The sequence below is a fragment of the Ochlerotatus camptorhynchus genome, unplaced genomic scaffold, assembly GCF_037179485.1.
Source record: "Ochlerotatus camptorhynchus isolate MF236.1 unplaced genomic scaffold, CSIRO-AGI_Acam_v1.1 ptg000228l, whole genome shotgun sequence".
Lineage (NCBI taxonomy): Eukaryota > Metazoa > Arthropoda > Insecta > Diptera > Culicidae > Ochlerotatus > Ochlerotatus camptorhynchus.
The window spans coordinates 1,509,313-1,536,352 of NW_027040718.1; the positions used below are offsets into that span (position 1 = coordinate 1,509,313).

The 27,040-nt window shown below is 39.1% G+C and overlaps 2 protein-coding genes across 4 annotated transcripts in view; both read right to left on the reverse strand.

Moving 5' to 3' along the window:
* The window catches only part of LOC135704000 (uncharacterized), a 383,333-nt gene that overhangs the window by 156,385 nt on the left and 199,908 nt on the right, over positions 1-27,040 (reverse strand). The window lies entirely within an intron of this gene.
* GABA-B-R2 (gamma-aminobutyric acid type B receptor subunit 2) overlaps positions 1-27,040 on the reverse strand; it is a 165,513-nt gene that overhangs the window by 15,000 nt on the left and 123,473 nt on the right. For all 3 annotated transcript variants that reach the window (XM_065225341.1, XM_065225340.1, XM_065225339.1), the window contains exon 3: positions 9,833-10,312. The gene's annotated coding sequence lies outside the window, so the exon portion shown is untranslated. The remainder of the gene's footprint in view (positions 1-9,832; positions 10,313-27,040) is intronic.

Here is a 27,040-nt window from a genome sequence, read left to right on the forward strand (position 1 = left end):
AAAATTGTTTAGCTTTTTTATCCGATTTTGTCAGCTTGCAGATTTCACTTAATTGCTCAGTTTTTAAACATGAATTATCAAATTTTTCGATCTGAATGTTTTTTATCTTTACTCTTCGTTGAAATGTGAATATTAGGGGACGTGGGGGAATATGGGGTAAAAAGTACAGTTTACTTTTTTAAATACCGTCATTCAAGTTGTTATAACTATTCAAACCCGGCACCAACGACAACGAAAAGTTTTACAAAATACACGATAAACAAGCGAGCTTACCATACATTTTGAATATGAAACGACCTTGGACCGCGTTTTTCCGCTCAGTAAGCAAGCCACTGCAACCGACGATCTTTCAAATCCGAAAACTAAAAGCTACAAAAGACTACTTAGGCCTTCATTAAGTTCCACTTTCACGCGACTTTCAATGTTTTGATTTGCTCTTTACGCATTGTTCAGGCAATCATAACAAGCTATGACCGACGTGACGATTGTTTAGGCCCTGGTTAAACAAGCTATCAAATGAAATTACGTTACCGAATTTCACTTGGTATGTAATGAACAACAGAAATACGCGATAATTCTTATAGTTTCTGCGGTTGATGGTTAATTTAGCTAAAGTCTATGTAATAAAGCAGAAAAAAAATATACTAACGGTACTGCCTATGGCAACTACGACGGAGACTACGACAGTGACTACGACGGCGAATACGACGGCGAATACAACGGCGAATACGACGGCGAATACGACGGCGCTTACGAAAAAGCTTGATTTGCTTGCTTTCCTCAGCATATTGTCTTTTTAACGATTTATTCTTTTTAATGTTTGGTCCTTTTGTCCATCGAGCTTTTGTCTTTCGACCTTTTGTCTTTCAACCTTTTGTCTATCGAACTTTTGTCCTTCAACTGTGTGCCTACAACCTTCATGCCAGCTCTGGGAACTTCAAACAAGTTCAGAGAACTTTAGTCATGTTTAAGGAAGTTCTGAAAAATTTCAAAAACTTATTAAATATTTAAACAAGATTCATCATCTAGGATCAGATATTTTTAAATCGATGCGCCTTCATCTGGTAATGCGCCATGCGCCTTCATATGGTAATGGAAATTAGTTCTAATTTTCTCCGCATATATGGTGCTGCGATACTAACTTTCTTATTTCACATGCTAGAGGCTTTATGTCTTGGGTAAAGTTGTAGAACATTAAAAAATATAAAAAATGCCGAAAGATTCAAAGTTCTAAGTCTTCAAATAACAAAGATATAGTGGATATTGTAAAATTTAACTGAAATTTACGTTTTTTGTACTATTTTCCATACAAATCCTTCATTTTTAACGCCGTGTATCTTTTAAGCCGGATAATTTGCAAGTTTCAAGGAAGAGTTTCCAATTTTTTGGGTTGATACAAGCGAAATATTAGCTTAAATAGTGAAAATTACCATGATTTTCGTAATCCGGTTTCTCGAAAAGTAGCAAGTTTTAGCAAAAAGTCATATACTTTCTGAAATGTACCATTTGTCATCAATCAAAGGTGAAAGTTTTCCAGACATATAATTTTATATATTTAAGATATCTGAATTCATAGACTATAATGTTTATTCAAGCAGCGTTCGCCAACGCATGGCTTGCTGACTGCATGCGATGGAAACGATCGAATATGTCTCGTATGCACAAAACTTCTTCATGTTCATGTTCATTCTCGAACATGTGTGCGTGTCGAGGTGCGTGTGACAAAAGTCGATAATGATAGTTGATAGAGCAGTGCACGATCCCTAACCTCACTTTTGGTTCCAATAATTTTGTCTGTGAGTAAAAGAGATGGCAACGAATGGGAACCAAAACAAACCACCAAAAACTGTCAAAATTTACAGGTGATAGAAAAGTGCAGCCAATCTTCTGATCTAATGTTGAAATGAGAATATACATGTACTACTTACTGATTGACCAACTGAAAATGTTAGTATGAAAACGGAAGCTCTGTTATTTCGAAGTAATGTTGACTCTTCCGGTGGATTATAATATGTGTTATTTTGGAGTATATAACTGATAATTATGGCGGAAGGTAGGTTATTTTTAATTGTTCAGAAGGTATTTTTTTCATTATTGAAAATAAAAGTATGTAGCGTGAGTGTTCGGGAAATCGTCACATTATTTTTCAAAAAAAAAAATATCGCTCGTTGATCTGGCATCGCATGTTAAAAAGAAAATTATTTGTCCCGAAAGCGAAGCCTTTGAACACTCCTTTCACAAATCGCTTAGATTTCTAAAAGCAGACTTTGATTCACGTTATGCCAAGTCCTGCCGCAACAAGCGTTTTTCCAAAAATATACAAAATGACTGGATTCCCACTTCAAAGTTCAGGACGATAGCCCAAAGAAAAATGTAGGTGGAAGACCAAAAAAATCTTTTAGTGAAGATAGCCAAAGAACAAGGTTAAAAATAATGTACAATCAAGTGCCAAACCAGAGATCGACCGATTTACAGCTGAAGATGCTTTGCGATTTTTTGTGCGAAAATGATCTTACAATAAAAGAAGAGTTCAAGATAATAGGACTGAGAATAAGTGAACCGTTGCCATCTGGAGGTAAGTTCATTTTATCGTTTTGTTACATTACATTACAAATACATTTTCATTTCATCAGGTAGTAGTAATGATGACAACACCGCCAGAAGATTATTGAATTCCGATATCTCAAATATATAAAATTATATGTCCGGAAAACTTTCACCTTTGATTGATAATAAATAGTACAATTCAGAAAGTATATGACTTTTTGCTAAAACTTGCTACTTTTCGAGAAACCGGATTAAGAAAATCATGGTAATTTTCACTATTTAAGCTAATATTTCGCTTGTATCAACCCAAAACATTGAGAACTCTTCCTTAAAACTTGCAAATTATCCGGCTTAAAATAAACACGGCGTTAAAATGAAGGATTTGTCGTTTGTATGGAAAATAGTACAAAAAACGTAAATTTCAGTTAAATTTTATAATATTCACTATATCTTTGTTATTTGAAGACCTAGAACTTTGAATCTTTCGGCATTTTTTTATATTTTTTAATGTTCTACAACTTTACCCAAGACATAAAACCTCTAGGATGTGAAATAAGAAAGTTAGTATCACAGCACCATCTATGCGGAGAAAATTGGAACTAATTTCCATTACCAGATGAAGGCGCATGTTAAACCGAGAAACTTTGCGAAATACACCATTTCAATATAATGCAAACCCAATGCGCTAGAGGTTTTGTCTTGCTAATTTCGGTTCCTGGCCCAGTGTGCATTGTTATGTTGGAAGGGTGAGCTTTTAGTTGCGAGAAACCGACGGCTAAAACCATTGTTTACAAAAGCAATTGCGCCCCTTCGAAATGTTGGCGCTGAAATAAAGTCGACACATTTTTTTTTTAAATATAATGTATCTCAGATTCATACGCCTTTTGAATAGAAATTAAGCGATCGATGCAATCTCTGGTGGTGAATAGGTGAACCTTAAAAAGAGTGATATGATCAGAATTTTTTGACTTTTTCACTTTTCCTGATAAATTGATTCTCAGATACTCAAAAACTTGATCTAGCTTTCAAAAAATTAATGCTGGATTGTTTTTGCATGGATCCTGCTGGTGTTCACGAATATTTTTGTTGAGAAAATGATCTTCCTGATTTTGTGTGTGTGAATAGTTTAGGTGCAAATCAGTTCAGATTTGTGGAAAATCGTAAAATAAGTCTATAGGCCTTTTTAATGCACCACCAACGTAGAGTGCGCCACGCGGCTTCAAGAAGAAACGTCAACCAAACCGTTTGTTTACATCAGAATAAGGATTTTTCACAACGCAAATTAAAGCATTTTTCATTGAACATCTTGCCAATTTCCATCGGTAATTGTCTTATTTTACGATTTTCCACAGATCTGAACTGATTTGCACCTATATACTAACGGGTGGCAACTAAAATTTTGGAATTTCTTTCTCAAGCTGTCAAAAAAAGACAAACATACTTGAAAAAGATCTGATTTATTGAAATTAAAGATACATTGTCCATTGTGGAAAAAAATTAGTGAACATTTGAAAACGGTTCGTGATCGGATGTTCGGCGAAGCTTCCGTTTGATGTCGGAACAGGAGCGTTGTACGGCCTTCATGTCAACTTTGCGAATGCATCTCTTGATTCTACCAATCAACTGTTTGCAATTCGTGGCTTTCCAGTTATTTTTGTACACCAAGGAGCGCAAAACCCCGAAGAAATCTTCGATTGGGCGACACTGAGGCAGATTTGTCGGGTTGTGGTTTTTGTGTACAAATGGGATCGAATGGGTATTCAGGAACGATTGTGTATTTTTGGCGTAATGCGATTGATGGGATCAAAATTTTCTTCAAACATCCGTTCTGGTACACATATTGATTGATTGCCAAACCAGAGGGCTTGAACCATGGCTTAGAAATGCCTTTCTCGGTCCTTTTGCGTCCATAATTTTAGCTGGTCTTCCACTACCTTGCTTGCGAGCAGTTGTTGGGGATCTTAGGATATGGTAAACAGTCGAAGCCGCAACATTTTCGCTTTTAAAATGTTGTACCGTATACTTTTTGCCGAGATTTCTGTGCAGTTCGTAGAACTGTACAACGCGCTCGCGAAATACTTCTTGTTTCGACGGCATTTTGAGCAAAACTGAGCAAGCATAAACAAAACAGAAAATACTAGCAGAAAGAGTAGAGAGAGAGCTAACACATACACACTCTTATTTCTCTCTGAGCTCGTTTGTTGTTGAGCATAGAGGCCTCGAAAAAATTCCAAAATTTTAGTTGCCACCCGTTATTCACACATAAGAAGAAGATCATAACCACTAAGGCACTATTCTAATTTTCCATTTTATTCAATAACAATATTCCTGAACACCAGCAGGATCCTTGCAAAAACGATACAGAATTAAATGTTTTAACTATGGATCAAGTTTTGGAGCATCTCAGATGAATCGATTAATCAGGAAAAGTGGAAAAGTGTTCCGCTTCCTATGTCTCACGTAAAAAATGCTGCTCACAACACTCTTTTTATGTTCTCCTATTTACCACCAGAGGTTGAATCGATCGCTTAGTTTCTATTAAAAAGGTGTATTGCCGATAGGTTCTTTTCATGCACCATCAACGTAGAGTGCGCTAGCCGATTTTGAGAGGAAATGTCATCCAATCCATTTTTTACATCATAATGACGATTTTCAAAACTAAAAATAATGTACATTTTATTGCACAACTTGCAAATTTCCATCGGGAGTGGTTTTATTTTTCGATTATCTACAGATCTGAACTGATTTACAGCTGAAATAACCAACAACTGAGACACTTTTATAGATCTTAATTTTTCTTATCAAAAATATATGGCAGCACCAGCCGGATCACTGCAAACCCGATACAGAAAACAAAATATTCCACGTGGATGATGATTTCAAGCACATGCGGTGGATAAATTAATCAGGAAATGTGAAAATATGTTTCTCTTCCTATGCTTCACAGTGAAAAATGTTCCACCCTCATCACTATTTTGAGGGTTCCCCTATTCACCGCCAGAGGTTGGAACAATCGCTTAGTTTCTATACGCCTTTTTAATGCACCACAAACGTAGAGTGCGCCACGTGAGTTCGAGAAGAAACGTCAACCAAACCGATTGTTTACATCAGAATAAGTATTTTCCCCAACGCAAATAACAGCATTTTTAATTCAAAATCTTGCCAATTTCCATCGGTAATTGTCTTATTGTAAGATTTTCCACAAATCTGAACTGATTTGCACCTTAACTATTCACACACAAGAATTCCGGAAGATCATAACCACTAAGGCACTTTTCTAATTCTCCATTTTTCTCAACAAAAATGTTCCTGAACACCAGCAGGATCTTTTCAAAAACGTTACAGAATTAAATTTTTCAACTGTAGATTAAGTTTTGCAGCATCTCAGATGAATTAATTTATTAGGAAAAGTAAAAAAGTGTTCCGCTTCCTATGTCTCAAGGCAAAAATTTATGCTCACAACACTCTTTTTGAAGTTCTCCTATTCACCACCAGAGGTTGAATCGATCGTTTAGTTTCTATTAAAAAGGCCTATTGGATTCGCCTATAGAAACTAAGATTGGTCCAACCTCTGTCAGGGAACCTCAGTTCAAATCTGTAGATAATCGAAAAATAAGAGCACTCCCGATGGAAATTTGCAAGTTGTGCAATAAAATGTACATTATTTAGAGTTTTGAGAACCGTCGTTATGATGTAAACAAATGGATTGGATGACATTTCCTCTTAGATTCGGCTAGCGCACTCTACATTGATGGTGCATGAAAAGAGCCTATAGTAAAGATGTATACCCATATTCTCGTTAATGTTCGCACGTGTTTACCACACATAAACCATTCTATTTGATTTTGTGTGGGAATGGGTTTCGGGTGTATACGAGCATGTTTTTTTTTATTAATTACTTTATTTGTACAGGCTCAATACATACGGGCATGTGGGTGATAATATTAAGTTTACTTTAGAACAAAGTTGAAACATTGAGAAATGTATCGCTTCAGTTTGAGAAATACTTCACTTAGCAACCGATGAACCATTCTGATGGCCCACATTACCGTGCAGGTGCCATGGGTTGGCAGGGTCCAATATGGGACAGCTTGATGTTTATAAAGTACTTCTGTATTTTTGAGCTTTATCTCTTTGGTGTTTCTTCCTAGCAGATAATCATGTTGGTGTTCACTGATTCAAAGAGTAAATGGGATAAGCATTGAGCTGTCCATAGTTGGACGTTGTTGAACTTGTGGTACTTGCACAACTTTTCTTGTGAGTACCAAAGTAACCATATAATCACAAAATAACTTTAAATCTAGGTTCAGAATGAGACAATGTCAATCAGATACGATGTGGTTAGTTGGATATTCAGATGAAACTATTACTTTAAAAAACTTATCCTGGTTGTATCTCTTTTTCGTTTGCATGTAACACTATTTGATGACTAACCGCACCGAGCGTTCCTTCCTGGTGGTGAGCGAACCTGAAGAAAAAGATGACTATACAGGATGAGTGATACCATGAGCCCCTTCTCGTAACGAGTGTAAAGGGTGATACGGTCAAAATTTGGTCAATATCAACTTGACGTATTTCTTTCAATTTTGCATTTAAAAAACCTGAACACCCCTCATTTTGAAGGTGTGTGTGTGTAGAATGTTGCTCCTATTTTGATTTTGGAATTCACTCTTCAGTTGTCAAAATGCCGTCCAAGCAAGAAGAGCAGCGTATCAAAATTTTGCTCGCGCATCGCGAAAATCCGAGCTACTCGCACGCAAAGTTGGCAAAATCGCTAAAAGTTGCCAAATCAACCGTTACAAATGTAATTAAAGTGTTTGGGGAACGTTTGTCGACAGCCAGGAAGTCTGGATCAGGGGGAAATCGAAAACCGGAAGCCGCTGAGACGACAAAGAGAGTTGCCGGTAGTTTCAAGCGAAACCCTAACCTCTCTCTCCGAGATGCCGCAAATAAGCTGGGTGTATCGTCTACAACCGTGCATCGAGCCAAAAAACGAGCCGGACTATCGACTTACAAGAAGGTAGTGACTCCAAATCGCGATGATAAACAAAATACGACGGCCAAAGCGCGATCCCGGAGGCTGTACACGACGATGCTGACGAAGTTTGACTGCGTGGTAATGGACGACGAAACCTACGTCAAAGCCGACTACAAGCAGCTTCCGGGACAGGAGTTTTATACGGCAAAAGGAAGGGGAAAGGTAGCAGATGTTTTCAAGCACATGAAACTGTCAAAGTTCGCAAAGAAATATCTGGTTTGGCAAGCCATCTGTACCTGTGGCTTGAAAAGCAGCATTTTCATAGCTTCCGGGACTGTCAACCAAGAAATTTACGTGAAAGAGTGTTTGAATAAACGTCTGCTGCCTTTCCTGAAGAAACACGGTTGTTCCGTACTGTTTTGGCCGGATTTGGCATCTTGCCATTACGGTAAAAAGGCCATGGAGTGGTACGCCGCCAACAACGTGCAGGTGGTTCCCAAGGACAAGAACCCTCCCAACACGCCAGAGCTCCGCCCAATTGAGAAATACTGGGCTATTGTCAAGCGGAACCTAAAGAAGACCAAAAAAACTGCTAAGGGCGAGCAGCAGTTCAAGGCAAACTGGCTTTCTGCGGCGAAGAAGGTGGACAAGGTGGCTGTACAAAATCTGATGGCAGGGGTCAAGCGTAAGGCCCGGCAATTCGAATTTGGAAAAGCGGAAGCCTAACTGAATATTTTTCCTGAATATTATACTAATTGAACTTGAAAAAGAAATTTAATTTGATTTTTTAAATAAACGATTTCACCGATTTACACGCGTTTTCCCTTGACCAAATTTTGACCGTATCACCCTTTATTGTTAATGGACCTGGTCTACGATTCAAAGTTGGATTCTGTGATCACATAAAAGGTAAAATAGGTAGCAGCATCTTTATCGAAATGTAAGTATTATTGACAATAATCACAACAATCGACTCGCATAAGTGATGCTTCATTCTATATAACATTTACATAACATAAACATTTAAATACATATACAAAAGGGAAGGAAGGGTCCAACAGGGCATCCGATTGAAGCGATTTGGACGGGGAGAGTGGGAATTCCAACTCCCTGTTGATAACACTTCGTGGATAAAAGGTGGGCTCTTCTCCCCACTAATTGGGGCATCTTCCTGTTTTGGGGCTCGTCTTTTCGGCCAATTGTGCGATCATGTTGCTGGAAGGAGATTCTTTATTGTCCCGTAGATGCGTTTAGGCGATTTTGCCTATCGATCCACCCAATCCGTTTTTAGCCTTTCACACAGCGACATGTTGAGGACGATCAGATGTTATTAAGCTTGATCAAGACAAACAGAGAAGAGAGCCCACTGCTATCGGACTTAGTTTCCGTGCTACAATGGTTTGTATACCACTATCATGCATCATCATCATTAACCTAAACAAATGTATGAAATTAGATCTGTCAAAATGAGTTTGACAATGATTTGTTACGTATTGTGTTTTATACTGTTAAAATCACAAATGAAGTGACAGACGACTAACTGGCGAAGAAATCAATTAAAATAATGTGGTTCGCTGTAATATAATTTTCTTAGAAGCTTATGCCATCAGCCACTAGATGGGCTAGTATTTTTGTTTTGATTTGAACATAGTTGATTTTGTGTGCAATATGAGTGTAACATTTTGTCATTTTTTATGCATTTCAGTTTAGAGTAGAGTGAAAGAGATAGAACAAAAACATTCTAGTACATTTAGTGTTGCCATGTGGTACAATCCATTAGTAGCGTTGCCATGTGGTACAATCCAGTAGTAGTGGTGTTGCCATGTGGTACACTGAAAAATTGCAATAGCAGGTGCATCACCAAAGTTTTCGAGCCACTCCGTCTGTCACTTCGTTTGTGGTTAAAATGGTACTTCCGCAAGTTTTTAATAATCTGTTGGTCCATATACTCCGGATTATTATTATTATGATTTTCCAACCCGAAAGCTTTTCTAGACCGGACCGGGAACACAACCGACCGCCAGTGGCTGGCTAATACCATGTCTTAACTGGATTATCTGAGGCCATCTAGATACTGGTATAATATGGATTGTGAATTAACGCTTAATTCTACCATTACTTTCGTATTCTGGTACGTTAAAAGATATCGCTTAAGTGCTTTTCAATGTATTGTTCTGTTTGCTGTTTAATATGATGTTGACTGATTAAATTTTCATTCCACTTGTTTTATATTTTAATGCACTGCGACGATCCAACGTAATATGCTGTCATTCTTTAATTTTTTCAACGAAACACTCATTTACTTACCCTTCCCTAGTGTCCCGACCAGCAAGAAGCACGTACGTGATTGCGCAAGTGTATGTTTTTGACCTAACTTTTGCTCTTTGATTTAATTATGCGATAGCAGCTCTTCCGTGCAGTGGTCTCGGTCTCTCAGGGGATAGTGGCAGAGGCGCCAAGAAGAGTCGGTAGCTGTAGCTGGTTTGTCGGGTTAGTTCTGCTTAATGGTCTATATAACGGTGTGTAGCTTAGTTCTGTTGCGTTTTTTCCCTGTGTTCCTCATTTGCACTCATCGTTGCTCATCAGCAGTAAATACCCTATGGTTATGGTAGCCCCGCAGTTAGCTTGTCAGCTTTACGGGTGTGCGGGACGAGGCACTAGGTACTAAAGGGCCCGGATTGCCAATTCGGGTCGTCCTCCTCGTCCTCGTCGTCGTCGTCGTTGTAGTGTGGCGAAATTTGCATTCATTACAACGTGTCCCCGTGCGTCCCTGGTGGGTGGTCGACTCTGGAAGGAGATTGAAAAACAGGAAGCAACATGAAAAAGACGGTTTAGCACCTGAACGATCGAGAATTAGCATACTAAAGGTATAATTTTAAGAATTGGCTATCTGTTGAAACGGAACGGTACATGGAATCATGGGAATAGAGAATCAGAAGCCAAATTTGATTTTACTGCCTGTTTTCGGTTTCGGTGGCGGTCGACTTTGGCAGATTGGCAGGTTTCGGAGTTATATATGATAACGTGCTAGTTATTTACATTCATCCATGGTGCGTACGGTTGACGTACGGTGTAAGAGATATCAATCACTGGCTTTAACCGTTTCTTTTTTAATAGAAGGGTATTTTGCTTTATCTTAATTTAGTAGGGTTGTTTTTAGGGGGCTGTGAAATTTGTTTTCAATGCTGATTTCTACTTCAACGATCAGTAAATTCGAAATTTTGTCCTCTCTATTTTAAAACCAGGCTACGCCCTTACGATTAGTAAATGCGGATCATGTGGATGTGGTTAGTTCTGGATTTAGGGTCTTCCTGCTTGTTCTCTCAGGATTTTGAGCTGAGTTTTTTTTTTCTGGCCTAGAGCTTCCAATTCCTATGCTTTTGCTGTTGGACCCCATCACAAACGTGTGTGGTTTACTGCTTAGCTTAAGAATTTTCACAATCAAACTATACCATGCAATGTTCAATAGTCGTTTCGTGTATGAAAATTTAAATCCCCCAAAAAACAAATGCAACAGGACCTTTAATTTGAATTTTCTACGCTTGGAGAGTTCACCCAAGTAAACTACAAGCTCACTAATTCACTTTTTGGCATTATAAGGCTGATATACAGTTAACATTATGCTCCGAAGCTATACTAGCCGTATGTTAGCCATATATTGCAAGAAGTCGAATTAGCGGCCTATTGCTCATTTTCATTTTAACTTAGGTGCTTCAGTTACTACAGTAACATACTAGTCTTAATTGTTGTTAGGAGAGAGAGAGAGCAGGGTATCCGTTTGAGCTTGTTTTGACTTTCGACAGCTTTATTATCAGTTGCTTCAAAACTAAAATAGATGTAGAATAATTAATAAACTGTTAGTTTCCTCCATAACCTTACTTACGATTCAGTAGCCGAGAAATAATCTTACGATCGTTTGGCTTGGTCGAGGACCTGTAATCTATTCCAAATTTCTGTTTAGCTGCAACAAACCGGTAATATTTCAATTCCAGTATCCAACAATTTTAGTTAGCAAATTTCACTAGTAAATTCAATATTTTCTCTTAGAACACGTTATATTAATAGTTTCATTGGCGTCTGCCCGAATATCATTGTTCGTCGTTCCTTTTGTCATCGTTGACAGTTCGTCCTACCGTCACGCATGAATAACGCATCTCCTTCGCGTCATTGCGTGGCCGGGCTTCCAGCTGGTCTGTCTTTGTGGGATCATTCTCCCCCCGGTGGAACAAGTGAGCCTCCTTGGTTCCATCTTCCTTGGCCACATCAAGAACTGCAAGCTTCGAGACCGGTCTTCTGAGTATACCTCCATTCGTTTGAACGATCGCCTGCCGAACTCTGCCATCCGCAGCAGTTGTGGCTTCCCGAACGCGACCACGCGTCCATCCGTTCCTTCTGGTGTCATCTATGATTATTACTAGGTCCCCTGCTGCAACATTCCTCTCCGAGCCAAACCATTTCGTTCTTCTAGTTAGCGTGGGTAAGTACTCCCGTACCCACCGCTTCCAAAACGAGTTTAGCCGTTCTTGGATCATGGCCCACGATAGCTTCAAGAGTGCGTTGTTATCTTCGTACTGCACGACTGGTTGCTTGACGCCGGCTGAGCTCCCTAGAAGGAAATGGTTAGGGGTGATTGCTTCCTGCTCCGCAGAGTCCAGCGGATGGTAGGTCAACGACCTGCTGTTGACTATGGATTCTGCTTCTACAATCATCGTGTGCAGAGCATCATCGTCTAGTTTTTCATTGTCATAGGCTGCCGTCAGTGCTGTTTTCACCGATCTGACCATTCGCTCTCAGGCGCCGCCCATGTGAGGTGCACCCGGGAGAATGAATCGTCAAGCTGTTGTTGAACTGGTGAACGTAGTCGCAAGCTTGGTATTGATTTGCTCACGTAGTAATCGCTCTGCACCTTGAAAGTTGGTGCCGTTATCGCTGTGGATTTCAACGGGAAATCCTCTACGGCACACGAATCGACGAACGCACGCTACACAGGATTCAGTTGTCAAGTTGCTCGCAATCCACCTTTTCACTTGACTACGCCCAACTTTCACAAGAAAGGGACAAACATAGTCCAGTCCAACGTAGCTGAATGGACGGGTGAATGGTGATAATCTGGCTTGCGGAAGTGGGGCCATCTGTGGAATGCTCGGTCGCGCTTTCCGTATCTTGCAAAGATTGCACCAAGCTGTGACGAAATTCACGAAAGAGCGAAGCTTCGGAATATGAAAACGTTGACGAATCTAATTGACTGTGGTCTCTTTGTTGCCATGCTTGAGTTGACGATGATAGTTATTTGAAGACACCTTTGCTGAGATATTCGAAATAAGAAAACTAGACCAAAACAACTGTTTTTTAGAGCCACCCTAACTCAATTCAAGAAAATAGCTCTAAATCGGCCAATTTAAAAGATACAGAAAAGTTGTCTTCTACAAAGTTGCTTGAAATTAGCTCAGCTATAACTTTGCGCAAGAATGTATACCTTAATTTATTCAAACAAATAAGTTAGATTTGTGATTTTAATGATAATAGGAACCACCCTAGAATTTATTGTCATAAAAATGAGGACATAACTACAAGGAACAACTTTGTAGAAGAGACTTTTAGTCTAAAGTTTCAATTTCAGGCTCAAAGCATATCATTCCACCTAAAGGGTGATACGGTCAAAATTTGGTCAATATCAACTTGACGTATTTCTTTCAATTTTGCATTAAAAAAACCTGAACACCCCTCATTTTGAAGGTGTGTGTGTGTAGAATGTTGCTCCTATTTTGATTTTGGAATTCACTCTTCAGTTGACAAAATGCCGTCCAAGCAAGAAGAGCAGCGTATCAAAATTTTGCTCGCGCATCGCGAAAATCCGAGCTACTCGCACGCAAAGTTGGCAAAATCGCTAAAAGTTGCCAAATCAACCGTTACAAATGTAATTAAAGTGTTTGGGGAACGTTTGTCGACAGCCAGGAAGTCTGGATCGGGGGGAAATCGAAAACCGGAAGCCGCTGAGACGACAAAGAGAGTTGCCGGTAGTTTCAAGCGAAACCCTAACCTCTCTCTCCGAGATGCCGCAAATAAGCTAGGTGTATCGTCTACAACCGTGCATCGAGCCAAAAAACGAGCCGGACTATCGACTTACAAGAAGGTAGTGACTCCAAATCGCGATGATAAACAAAATACGACGGCCAAAGCGCGATCCCGGAGGCTGTACACGACGATGCTGACGAAGTTTGACTGCGTGGTAATGGACGACGAAACCTACGTCAAAGCCGACTACAAGCAGCTTCCGGGACAGGAGTTTTATACGGCAAAAGGAAGGGGAAAGGTAGCAGATGTTTTCAAGCACATGAAACTGTCAAAGTTAGCAAAGAAATATCTGGTTTGGCAAGCCATCTGTACCTGTGGCTTGAAAAGCAGCATTTTCATAGCTTCCGGGACTGTCAACCAAGAAATTTACGTGAAAGAGTGTTTGAATAAACGTCTGCTGCCTTTCCTGAAGAAACACGGTTGTTCCGTACTGTTTTGGCCGGATTTGGCATCTTGCCATTACGGTAAAAAGGCCATGGAGTGGTACGCCGCCAACAACGTGCAGGTGGTTCCCAAGGACAAGAACCCTCCCAACACGCCAGAGTTCCGCCCAATTGAGAAATACTGGGCTATTGTCAAGCGGAACCTAAAGAAGACCAAAAAAACTGCTAAGGTCGAGCAGCAGTTCAAGGCAAACTGGCTTTCTGCGGCGAAGAAGGTGGACAAGGTGGCTGTACAAAATCTGATGGCAGGGGTCAAGCGTAAGGCCCGGCAATTCGGATTTGGAAAAGCGGAAGCCTAACTGAATATTTTTCCTGAATATTATACTAATTGAACTTGAAAAAGAAATTTAATTTGATTTTTTAAATAAACGATTTCACCGATTTACACGCGTTTTCCCTTGGCCAAATTTTGACCGTATCACCCTTTAAATCTGCATTCTGGACCACTGTGCATTGGTGTGAGCTGGTAGATACTGCTGGATTTCTCTAAAGGTCGTTGTTGCTCTGACGGGAGGAAACGATTTGTAGACAGGGTGATAATCTCGTCAGGAAAGGATTGCCACTGGACATGCAAATGCGTCCACTGCGTCTGTCGCTTCCAATATTTCGGACACTCGGTACGCTACATAGGGACTGTACTTGTGAGGATCCGCACCAATCCAACTGCACTTGAGTCGCTCCACAATACCCGCTTTTTGATCGAGTAGAAATGGCCGTAGATAATGTATTTTGCGAGACGCGTTCCCAGCACGCAGGCCTGAAGCTCCAATCTCGGAATAGTGACTGGTTTCAGCGGAGCAACCTTCGTTTTTGCGGAAACTAGCGCTACTTCCACTTCTCCATCTTCGTTGACAACTCGAAGGTACGACACGCAGGCACAAGCGTCCCGGCCTGCATCGACGAAGGTATGTAGTTGAACGTTTGCTAGATATGTAGCCCCTGTCTTTCGAAAGTAGCATCTTGGAATCCGAACGCTATTGATGTGATCGATCATCTCAGTGCATTATTGGTGCCATTGCTCGAACAACCGGTCGTCTACTTTCTCATCCCAGCCGATTCCTAAACGCCAAGCGCTTTGAATGAGTAGCTTGCCGAAGACCAAATATGGGGCGAGCAATCCCAGTGGGTCGAACAGGGACATCACACACCGAAGAATCTGTCTCTTTGTTGGCTTGTGGCCGTTATCGATGATGGATGCGACATTAGACTGATGCAAAATTTGAAATTTTCGCTCCACAGTGCTTAAACGGTTCCAAATTGGGTCCTGCTGGGCTGTCCATAAACTACGTAGACAGTTTAGGAGGGGGGGGGGGGGGGTTGACAATTATCCACAGTCCATACAAATTTTAAAATTTTTGTATGGGCGATTGTCTACGCAGGGGGAGGGGGGGGTCAAGAATCCCAAAAAAACTGTCTACGTAGTTTATGAACAGGCCCTTAGCCTCCCAAAATTTGAACTACTTTAGTAAGAAACTGACTTGGCACAAACCATTTCAAGTTTATATGGGAATTATTATGGGAAAACTTATGTTTTTGTTCATATCTATCTAACAATTCACCACATCACTATGCTTTTAAAAATGATAGCAGTGATTTTAGAAAATTTTCTCAGCTACAACTTTGTTGAAAACTACTTTTCAATCAAATGTAAGGAACAAAAATTATTAATGATTCAAGTCACTGATGTCTTATGATTATGCTAATTCAACTTTTCAGCAGGCAACATTGGTGTTTCTGGTGCGAAGAATGGAGCACAAATATCATGGCTACTATGTCACACTGCAGAATACAGTATTGCCCACAGAACAGCTGCTGGATCATGCCATATGATTATCAATCTCATAAACAATTAATAACAATTTAATTTGACATTTGACTGAAAAACGATGTTGCGCAAAGTTGTAGCTGAGAAAATTTCCTGTAAGAATAGTTATAGAAATTTTCGAAAAAGCAATACGGAAAATGGGTAGAATGAACAAAAAGTTTGGTTTTCCCATAGTAATTTCCGTATAAACTTCGAATAGTTTGTGCCAAGTAAGTTTCTTATCAAATGAGTTTAAATTTTGGGAGGCTAATCAGGACCTGATTTGAAACCGTTTGAGCACTGTGGAGCGAAAATTTCAAATTTTGCACCAGTCTAATGTGACATCTCCACGCATCGTAGCTGAAAAACATAACTCACCGAACTTTGTCATCCAACGCATTCCCAGGACGCGTTCAGATTGCTCCTTTTCGTCGAGACACATTTGCTTCACCGGATGCTGTTGACTCTCCCCTAAATGCTGAAGAACCGTTGGGCTATTCGAACACCAATTCCGAATCTCGAACCCTCCTCGTTTGTGGATCTCTCGGGCTTCAGACGCAACTTGTTTCGCCTTATTCTCGGTGGAAAAGCTATCCAGATAGTCGTCAAGATAGTGATTGAAAACTATCCCCTCAACAGCTCATGGTAGCTCCTTCTCGAAAGATCTTGCGTTAGCGTTCTTGACGTACTGTGCGATGGCTAGTGAACACGTCGCACCAAATGTAGCAACGTCCATACAGAACACTTGAGGTTCTTCCGATGGGTCGTCACGGAACAGGAAACTTTGTGCAGAACGATCCGCACCTCTCGTGCGGACCTGATGGAACATCTCTTTCACGTCTGCACTTACGGCTACAGTATATTGTCGGAACCGAAAGACTACGAAGCACAGTGCAGTTACCATGTCGGGTCCTTTTAGTAGAACCGAGTTTAAGGATATGCCATCCACTTTTGCGGACGCGTCCCAAATTAATCGAACTTTCCCTGGCTTGTTCGGGTTGGTCACCGCTCTGAGGGGGAGATACCATGTACGACGAGGGTCCGTTTCTGCTAATTCCTCCGCTGTCGCTCGGTGCGCTTATTCCTTCTGCTGATACTTGTCGTGATATATATCTAAGTGTTTTTACATTGTTCCTGCATTGCATTTAAACAGGTTTTCTATACCTGCATGCCTGTATAACAATTCAAATCTTAAAACTAAAATCTAAAACTAAATCTTATCTAAGTATAAAGGACATTTGTTGGACATTTGTTCTAAAGACTCAACATTCGACATTCTATGTACTTCGGTAGTACTGTACCAGGGAGGCAACTTCAAAATCATCTTCAAAACTTTGTTCTGAATCCTTTGAAGTGCTTTTTTTTCCTGGTAGTGCATTAAATAGACCATATTGGCACAGCATAAAGCAAGGCCGGTCTAACAACTTGTTTAAATATTAGAAGCTTATTCTTCAAGCAAAGTTTGGATTTCTTGTTACGAACATTTTATATATTTGTTTCATTTGGCTTGAATGCCCCCAATGTGATCTTTAAAAGTTAATTTTTGGTCATGTACTAAATAATCCAAGATATTTCACTTGACTTGACCAAGAAATTGGAACTCCGTTTATAGTGACTATGTGACTACTACTAGGTTTCAAAAAGGAAGCTCTAGGCTTATGTATGTGTTGAAGATGTTATTCCTGATTTGAATGAAAAGAGTCGCTAAAGCTCGTTGAAGTATCAGTCAGCAACTGTTGATTATAGAAATTCATCATCAAATTCATCAAACAGTGTGTTGAAAATCGGACGCAAGTGTATTCACCTTGTTTATTCTGCAGGAAGCCAAATTTATGTAAGTTCTTAATTACTCAATAATTTCAATTAACCACTTCCAAGACCTTTAACAGTACAACGTTCAAGCATATTTCTGTAATATCTTCGAAATAGATGGCCGCAAAGGAGTGAGGAAATCTTTGCGTTGTGTTAATCAGAACAATATGTTTGAGTTACATTCGAAAGGCATGCAATGGGTAACGGATAAAATTGGTGGGGTTGTATACAAGACACGACCGTATGGTTGAAGTAGACTACTTTAAGCTGTGTAGTGAAATTCTCGTGCATTTGTCTAGATATTAATTTAAAATACAGTAGAAGTAACCTATGATTTCGGTCCTATGTACATATTTTGGATTTCCTACTTAGTAAAACTTGGTTAAATTCAGGACCTCATAAAAATGCGAATACATATTGTATTTCATTTGGTTCCTAAATAACAATCAGATATGAGTAAGGCTTTCTTCAAGTGATTCATTGAAGCGTCCAACAATGACCGTCATGATGGCTGATATTCCCTATCACTTCAAGAAGTCTAGGACACAAATCTTGGACGGTTGTGACATCACTCATGAAATTGAAACTCCTTGTGTACTGGACTGCAACAAACGTGAAGTTCCAGTTTCTTTGTTATAAGTTTTGTGAGAGCTGATATCTGTACTCTTGAAATTTTTATGTGGTAATGAGATTGATCAGAAATAAGGTTTCCTCAGCAATTCAACTTCAAAACGCTAAAAATAAATGCACACACAAAAACGGAGTGCAAAATTTTGCACCAATGTTATGCAACATTTCATAGTTGATCGGGATGATATCAATTAGCCATGAATCCCTCCAATAAGTTGTACTAAGCTTTTATCTACCGATTGAACAAATAAAAAAAATACTAAGGTTGTGTTCCATTTGGAAAATGTTCACTTAGATTTGACACTTCGAAAATAAATTAAGATGTTCGAAAATCCCTCTGTTGTTGATCGGCCGATTTTCGAGAAAGCGTCTGTCAAAATTGATTCCTTGTCTGTCAGAAATAAGCCTGCTGGAATAGCAAGTTGATTTGAAAATTTTCCATCTGTCAAATTTAAGTAAAAATTTACCAAATGGAACACAGTCGTAATAACTTGAGCACAGAATCGTTTCTTGTTGTGTTTGTCGTATTAGATGCTAGATAAAAACTTCTTTTATCGATATGTGTGCTGAAAATACCTGGGCCGAGTGGATTCAAGGAGAAAGTCGACGAAGAGAATCTTGTCAGTGTTACTTAGCATTTCAGTATTGGTAATGGCGAACGTTATAGTTTATTTCGCAGTGCTGTGATAAATATTCAATTAATTAAGTGTGAAATTGTGCTTGTGCCGCGGTAGAATTGATCCTACGCGTGCCCCGTAGTGATAATTTATTGGATAAGTAGGAGAACGGTTGCTGTTGCCGCTGGTTCTCGTTCATTTTTTGTATTTTCCTTCGCCCGGCAAGCTAATTGATACCCTTTTAGTAAGCTACGGCATTGAAAATTTTTGCTTTCGTTCGTTTTTACTTGTGTCTCTGTAGTGTTGCATGTAAAGTTTATGTGTATAGGTGATATATATGGCTGAGTGTGCAATATGTAATTTGAGGATTTTGGTAAGTGATTTGCCGGTTATCTGTGTGGGTAAGTGTGCTCGTGTATTTCATTGCAAGTGCACTACACTCACGCGGACTCAGGCAAAGCTTATCACAGATAATGCAAATGTTCTATTCAAGTGTAGTAATTGTCTGTCAGATCAGAGTTGTGACGAGCAGAATGTATCGGTTTCGGATACCAAAATGCTGGGGGAAGCAATGAAGCAATTGTCTTCTGTTGCTGACTCTATCACTGGTATACGAAACAACGTTGCTGCTAAGATAGACAACGCGTTGAGAATTGGCATGGAAAAAATGCAACAAAATATGAACGATTCTTTAAGTTGCTTTGAAAAATTAATTAGTGAGAAATGGAATACGATGACTAGTTCATGTTTTGAAATTAGTACGGAAAAAATTTTAGCTGCAACGAATAGTGCATCTAGGACGGTTCATTCTGAATCGGACCGAAATCCCAGACGCAAAAACGTCAATTTCAAAATAGTGACAACGATTCGACTGATGATGTTTTTCAAGAAAATGCGAGTTTTGCGGATGTTGTAAAAAGATCTAGTCATGCAAGTAAAAGTAAAAATATTAGTAACAGTAATAGTAACATTAACAGTAACAGTAACATTAACAGTAACAGTAACAAACAGAGTAATCGTAAGACTCGTCCGGTCATTGTGATCAAACCAAAAGAGTCCAAACAAGCTTGCGAAGATACTCGTAAGTTTTTGAAAACTCAGTTGGATCCAAAAACACACAAAATCAGTAATTTTAGGAATGGTAAAGATGGCTCTATTATTGTTGAGTGTGCAACAGGAGCTAATCTAAATGATGTAAAAACTGGTATTGAAAGCAATCTGGGTGAACAATATAGTGCTGTTGTTCCCACTTCGGTGCCAAGATTGAAAATAGTGGGCATGAGCGATCAGTTTTCCTCCGATGTCTTCATTGACTACTTAAAAAGTCAAAATGAAGACATCGCTATAAATGATGTTAAAGTAGTGAACATGTTTGAAAATCCACGCTTCACTTATAACAAGTTTAGTGTTGTAATTGAAGTCGATGTCGATACTTATAAATGTTTGTTATGTGCGAAAAAAGTAAATGTAGGGTTTGATCGGTGCTCGATAGTTCCCGCGATTAATGTGTTGAGATGCTTCAAATGTGGAGAATTTGGGCACAAGAGCATGGATTGCAAAAATTGTGATAGATGCTCTAGGTGCAGCCAACAACACAAAACGTCGGAGTGTACGTCAACTGTATTGAAATGTATTAATTGTTTGAAAACGAATAAAGAACGAAAAATGAACTTGGACGTCAACCATGCCGCATTTAGCTCGGAATGTTTGCTTTATAAAAGACTTTTTGATCAGAAGAAAAGCAGCTTGCGTTTCAATAAATAGCAGCCAAGTTCCAGGAATGTGAATCAATTCGATTTTTTATACTTGAATATTGCGGGGTTGTCAACAAACTACGTAGCATTACGTCAGATTGTTGAGGAAAAATGTCCTCTTTTAGTTTTCTTATCTGAAACTCATATTGTAGAAACTGAAGCTTTTGATCAGTATAGTATTCCGGGATATATTGTTGCTGCTTGTTTATCACATTCTAGGCACACTGGCGGTGTTGCTATTTATGTCAAAGAATCAGTTCAATTCAACCTTCGTACCAACGAAGTTATTGATGGCAACTGGTTCTTGGGCATTACAGTTGTACGTGTCATGAAGATGGGTAATTATCGAGGTAATTATGGTTTGTATCATTCTCCCAGTTCTAGTGACCAGCATTTTGTTGAAGTTTTAGAGAACTGGCTCGAGACATTCCTTGATTCTAGTAAATCAAATATGTTGGCTGGTGATTTTAATATTAATTGGCATGATAACCATAATTCGAATCATTTGAAGCGTTAAGCTGAGTTTTTTAATTTAAAGCAAACGGTAAATGAGTATACGCGTATTTCCAGGCACAGTAGAACTTTAATTGACCACGTTTATTCCAATTTTGATTCCATTTGTTCAGTTACGGATACTGATTTGAAAATAACCGATCATGAAACTTTAGTGATTAATGTCTTAGACCATGTTAACGATAACGATAATTTTGTAAAATTGAAGTGCTGGAGGAAATATTTCGAATCTTGTTGAGAGAAGCCTGGATTTTCCATTCGCGGCCGGTAACTTAGATGAATCTACAGCTGTTCTTAATAACGCTTTGAAAACGTGTACCAATCAACTAGTTGAGCAAAAGTTTGTTTCTTTGAAAAACTTGAACAGCTGGTACAATTTGGATCTTTTGCGTCTTAAACGGAAAAGGGACAAATTGTACAAAAAGTTTTGTAGATCTAATAATGACAATCATTGGACTAGGTACACAATCGCGCGTAATAAGTATTCACAATCGATAAAGAAAACTCGTTGTGAATATGTTCAAAGGAAGATTGATCAGCATCAAAACAACAGCAAAGAGTTATGGAAAATTTTGAAATCTTTTTTAAAACCTAGTAATTGCAAACCGCGGTCCATAACTTTTAATGGCACATTAGAACAGTCAGAACAAGTAATTGCAGCTAAGTTTAATGATTAGTTCGTAGATAGCGTTTCATTGATTAATCAATCTATTGAATTGGTCGATGAACCTGACGAAATAAAACAGCCAGTTAATAGTAGTTGTAGATTTGAAGTTTTTCACCCAATCACATTAGATGAACTTAGAGTTATTTGTTTTTCATTAGGAAAATCGGCTGGAGTAGATAATGTTAATGCTAGAGTTATTCAAGATTGCTTTCATGTCATTGGCCACATCTTGCTGGACCTTATTAATGAATCATTACAAACTGGACATGTGCCACAAATTTGGAAGGAATCCTTAGTGGTCCCTATTCAAAAAGTTGCTGGAACGATTAAAGCCGAAGAGTTTCGTCCCATCAACATGTTGCACACATTAGAGATAATTTTAGAACTTGTTGTTAAAGGCCAGCTGTTGGAGTATTTAAATAGTAATAGTTTGTTGATACCAGAACAATCGGGATATCGGGAAGGTCATTCTTGTGAAACCGCGTTGAATTTGGTTTTAGCGAAGTGGAAAAATAACTTGGAGTGTAAAGATACGATTGTTGCTGTTTTTTTGGATCTTAAACGCGCTTTTGAAACAATTTCTAGGCCCTTATTATTAAGATCAATCAAGCGCTTTGGAATTACGAGTACTGCATATAAATGGTTTGAAAGCTATTTGTCTGACAGAACTCAACGGACTGTTTTTAATGATTCTGTTTCCAGTCCCGTGGGGAATACCCTTGAAGTGCCCCAGGGAAGTGTATTAGGTTCCCTGTTATTTATTATGTATATTAATGACTTGCGACGTGTTTTACGATTTTGCGACATTAATCTTTTTGCAGATGATACTGTGTTATTCATTGCAGCTAAGGATTTAGATGATGCCGTTTTACACTTGAATGAAGATTTGCGTTCTCTAAGTAGATGGTTGAAGTATAAGCAGTTAAAATTAAATACAAGTAAAACTAAATTTATGGTAATTTCGCGGAATCGAGTAAATGAGAACGTCTCTGTTGTAATTGATGATGAGACTATTGATCGCGTTCGGGAGATTAAATATCTTGGCGTGATTATTGATGACACACTTAAGTTCAACTCTCACATTGACAATGTCATCAAGAAAATTGCCAAGAAGTATGGAATTCTATGTCGACTGAAAAACGATTTAACTATTGCCAGTAAAATACAGCTATACAAATCAATCATCTCTCCTCATCTTGACTTTTGCCCTTCCATTTTATTTCTGGCCAATGCAACACAAATATCGAGATTACAGCGCTTGCAGAATAAAATAATGCGTTTGATTTTGAGATGTAATAGATTCACTTCCTCAACTTTGATGTTAGACGCCTTACAATGGTTGTCGGTGAAGCAAAGAATTGTATATTTGACTATGGTGTTCATTTTTAAAGTAGCTAACGGTTTGCTGCCTCGATATTTGTGTGATCGAATTGAAAGAGGAAGTGACTTTCATAGATATAATACTAGAAACGCGGTTGAAATAAGAACACCACATTTCTTGACTTGTGCTTCACAAAATTCATTATATTATAAAGGAATAAATGTTTTCAATTCGATGCCTAGACTTATCAAACGTTTAGCAACACTTACAGAATTTAAAAGACACTGCATTTCACACGTTAAAACTGTCTTTTGAACAGTTATCCAGTGATTTTTTTTATGAATTGACAAATTATGTATCTTGACGAAGTTATCTCTAACGGATTATTTTATATGGATAGCTGTCATAACGACTTTTTAATAATTATTGTAGCACTGCAAAAACTATTTCTGTTCGCCACGAGGGTGATGATGGATTTTTAATATATGATTTTATAGTAGATTAATTAAAAAAAAAAGGTAGTCTACAAAGGTTTGAGCCTCGCGCGCGTATTACGGATATAGAGGACTGAATTTAACATTTGATAAAAAAAAAATGCTATTTTGAAGCTTATTTGGAAGATACTTTGAGTTAATAGTAAGTTTTCTGGCAAATGTTAGGGGTTCGTGAGCATTCCTGACATTGCTGAAAATTATGATAGCATCAGATTGCGGGGTTACTAGTGTAATAGGATGCTTTGTTGATTGTTCATTAACTCTTGATTGCTTGTAATACTTATGAATATTTTAGGTGGACAAAAAGGCGAACTAAGAGGTGGACGCCTGAGCTTTTCCACATTTATATCGCTGTGAAGCAACTGTAAACTTTAGAGGGAATCTATATCTGTAACTGAAACCAGTTCGATTTTGTTTGCCAACCTGGTTAAAATGTCATATTCAATTATCTTAAAGATAAATCGTCCAGCTCAAACCTTTGTAGGGGTAAGAGGTGGGACCATCATCATCATCATCATCAACTTAGGACCTAATGCAATGTTCAGCTTGAATTGTTTCACTTAGCTGTAGCAATGTAAACAGAAAATCGATGAAGAGAATCGAACATTACAAGTAGGCCCTTTTGATCGCTCAAAAAAAAAAAACTCGACGGTACCTCTATTTATGCTAAGAGATAAGCATTGCAAGTCCCTCCTACTTGAAGAATTATGCAATCGAACGGCTTGCTATGCCTCGCCCCCATCAGCAAAAAACTGGGGTTGTATAAACCGTTCTATAGCATAATTTTCCAAGTAGGAGGGACTTTAATAGCTAATCTAAAAGCATAAATAGATGTGCCGTCTGATAATTTCAGTACTTGGTACAGAAAACTGTAATCTGTGTAGGAAAATCCTTTTCATCACCACAGAAACACCTCGTTCGCGTTTTCTTATGCAAAATAATGGATGTGCGTTCACAAAATGCACGAAATCTTAAAAAAACCTTGTTTTTTTTTTTTGTTAATTACTTTATTTGTACAGGCTCATTCGAATAAACTTTACAGAGCCAAGTTATCATTTTCTTTATACATTATAAATGTCTTAAATCTAAAATTAAAGGATTGGAACCGATTACTCGCGGTCTTCTCGAGGTTAGTGGATGACAATTGTTTGGATCGGGAGAGGGAAAAGGAGATTTGGAATATGATTTATGATTCAAAAATTTCACTATTTCTAAAACAAATACTTAATCCTATCGACGTTATATCAACTCTGTAATTATACAATTATTACAGAAACAAATCTACAAAAAAAATACACACACACACATACAAAACACAAACTAAACACAAGGTTAATCAAACTTACAATCTAAGGTTAGTATTCTTAAAGTAAACATATATGAGTTTCATAAGCTCCAGATCACGTCTAGCCAAAATATCCCGAACTGGAACATTAGGTTGTCTACCTCGAGCCCGAAGGGAATCGCACAGCTCAGATCTGACTCCACGATGCACAGCACAAGACCAAAGGATGTGATCGGCGTCTTGGTAACCTTGCCCACATTCACAGAGATTGCTGTCTCCCAGCCCAACACGAAACAAGTGAGCGTTTAACGAATAGTGATTGGACATGAGGCGAGACATCAGACGAATGAAGTCTCGACCCACATCCAACCCCTTGAACCAAGGACTCTTCGACACCTTAGGGATGATCGAGAATAGCCATCGTCCCAAACTTCCTTCACTCCATTTATTTTGCCAGCTGGCGAGCGACTGTTGACGATAAATGAAGAAAAATTCATTGTAGGCGATTTGTCGATCGTAAATATCGCCTTGCATAGCGCCCACCTTAGCAAGTGAGTCCGCCTTCTCATTGCCCGGAATCGAGCAATGAGATGGGATCCATGCAAAGGTGATGACAAAAGATCTTAAAGATAAAGCACTCAGAAGCTCTCGTATTTTCATGAGAAAATACGAGGAGTGCTTTACCGACCTCATAGAGCGAATAGCCTCGACAGAACTGAGACTATCCGTAAAAATAAAATAGTGATCTGGTGCAAGTGAGGCGATCGTTTCTAGCGTATAGTGTATTGCCGCCAGTTCAGCAACATATACGGAACAAGGAGCTTGAAGCATTCGAGAGGCGCTATGAAATTCGTTAAAAATACCAAAACCAGCGGACAACTCTATTAGTGATCCATCTGTGAAGAACGATCTTGCGGAATCAACTTGGCCAAACTTTGCAGCGTAAATTGACGGAACAATCATGGAACGATGATGTTCTGGGATTCCATGAATCTCCCGCGTCATAGATAAATCAAAACTAACTGAATTGCCGAAGTCGGAGAAGCATACACGATGGGGATTATGCTGTGAAGGGCTGACATCCTGAGTTATGTACACGTAGTACAATGACATAAAACGAGTTTGAGGGTTTAGCTCAAGAAGCTTCTCAAAGTTTTCGATTACCAGTGGGTTCATAACTTTACAACGGGTGAGGAGCCTGAGGGACAATTCCGAAAACCGATCCGATAGTGGCAACATGCCCGCCAACACTTCGAGACTCATCGTATGAGTCGAGTGCATGCATCCTAACGCGATACGAAGACAACGATACTGGATACGTTCCAGTTTGATGATGTGAGTTTTAGCCGCCGACTGGAAGCAAAAACTACCGTACTCTAAAACCGATAAAATCGTTGTCCGGTACAACGTTAGAAGAGCTTGCGGATGAGCTCCCCACCACGTTCCGGTAATTGTTTGGAGAAAATTGATCCTTTGTTGGCATTTTCGTCTCAGATACTCAATGTGGGATCTCCAGGTGCATTTGGAATCGAACCAGACCCCAAGATATTTGAAAGACATGGAATGAGTGATCGGCTTACCCAAAAGTTGAAGCTTTGGTTGTGCTGGGCTATGCTTCCTAGAAAAAACGACCAACTCAGTTTTCTCCGTGGAGAATTCGATACCTAGCTGGATAGCCCAAGTAGACAAATTGTCTAAGGTATCCTGTAAGGGTCCTTGCAGGTTGACCCCTTTGGGCCCTGTCGTAGACACTACGCCATCATCTGCAAGTTGTCTCAACGTGCAGTTGTCACTTAGACAATTGTCAATTTCTCTGACATAGAAATTGTACAAAAGGGGGCTTAAACATGAGCCCTGGGGGAGACCAATGTAACTAAATCGAGAAGCTGTAGAGTTTCCATAAGAAAAGCTCATATGTTTCTCTGACAGCAAATTGTACAAAAAGTTATTAATTAATGGGGAAAGGTCACAAGCGTGGAGTTTGTCTGAAAGGACTTCAACCGATACTGAATCAAAAGCCCCCTTAATATCCAAGAACACAGAAGCCATTTGCTCTTTTTTAGCAAAAGCCAACTGGATTTCTGTGGAAAGCAACGCGAG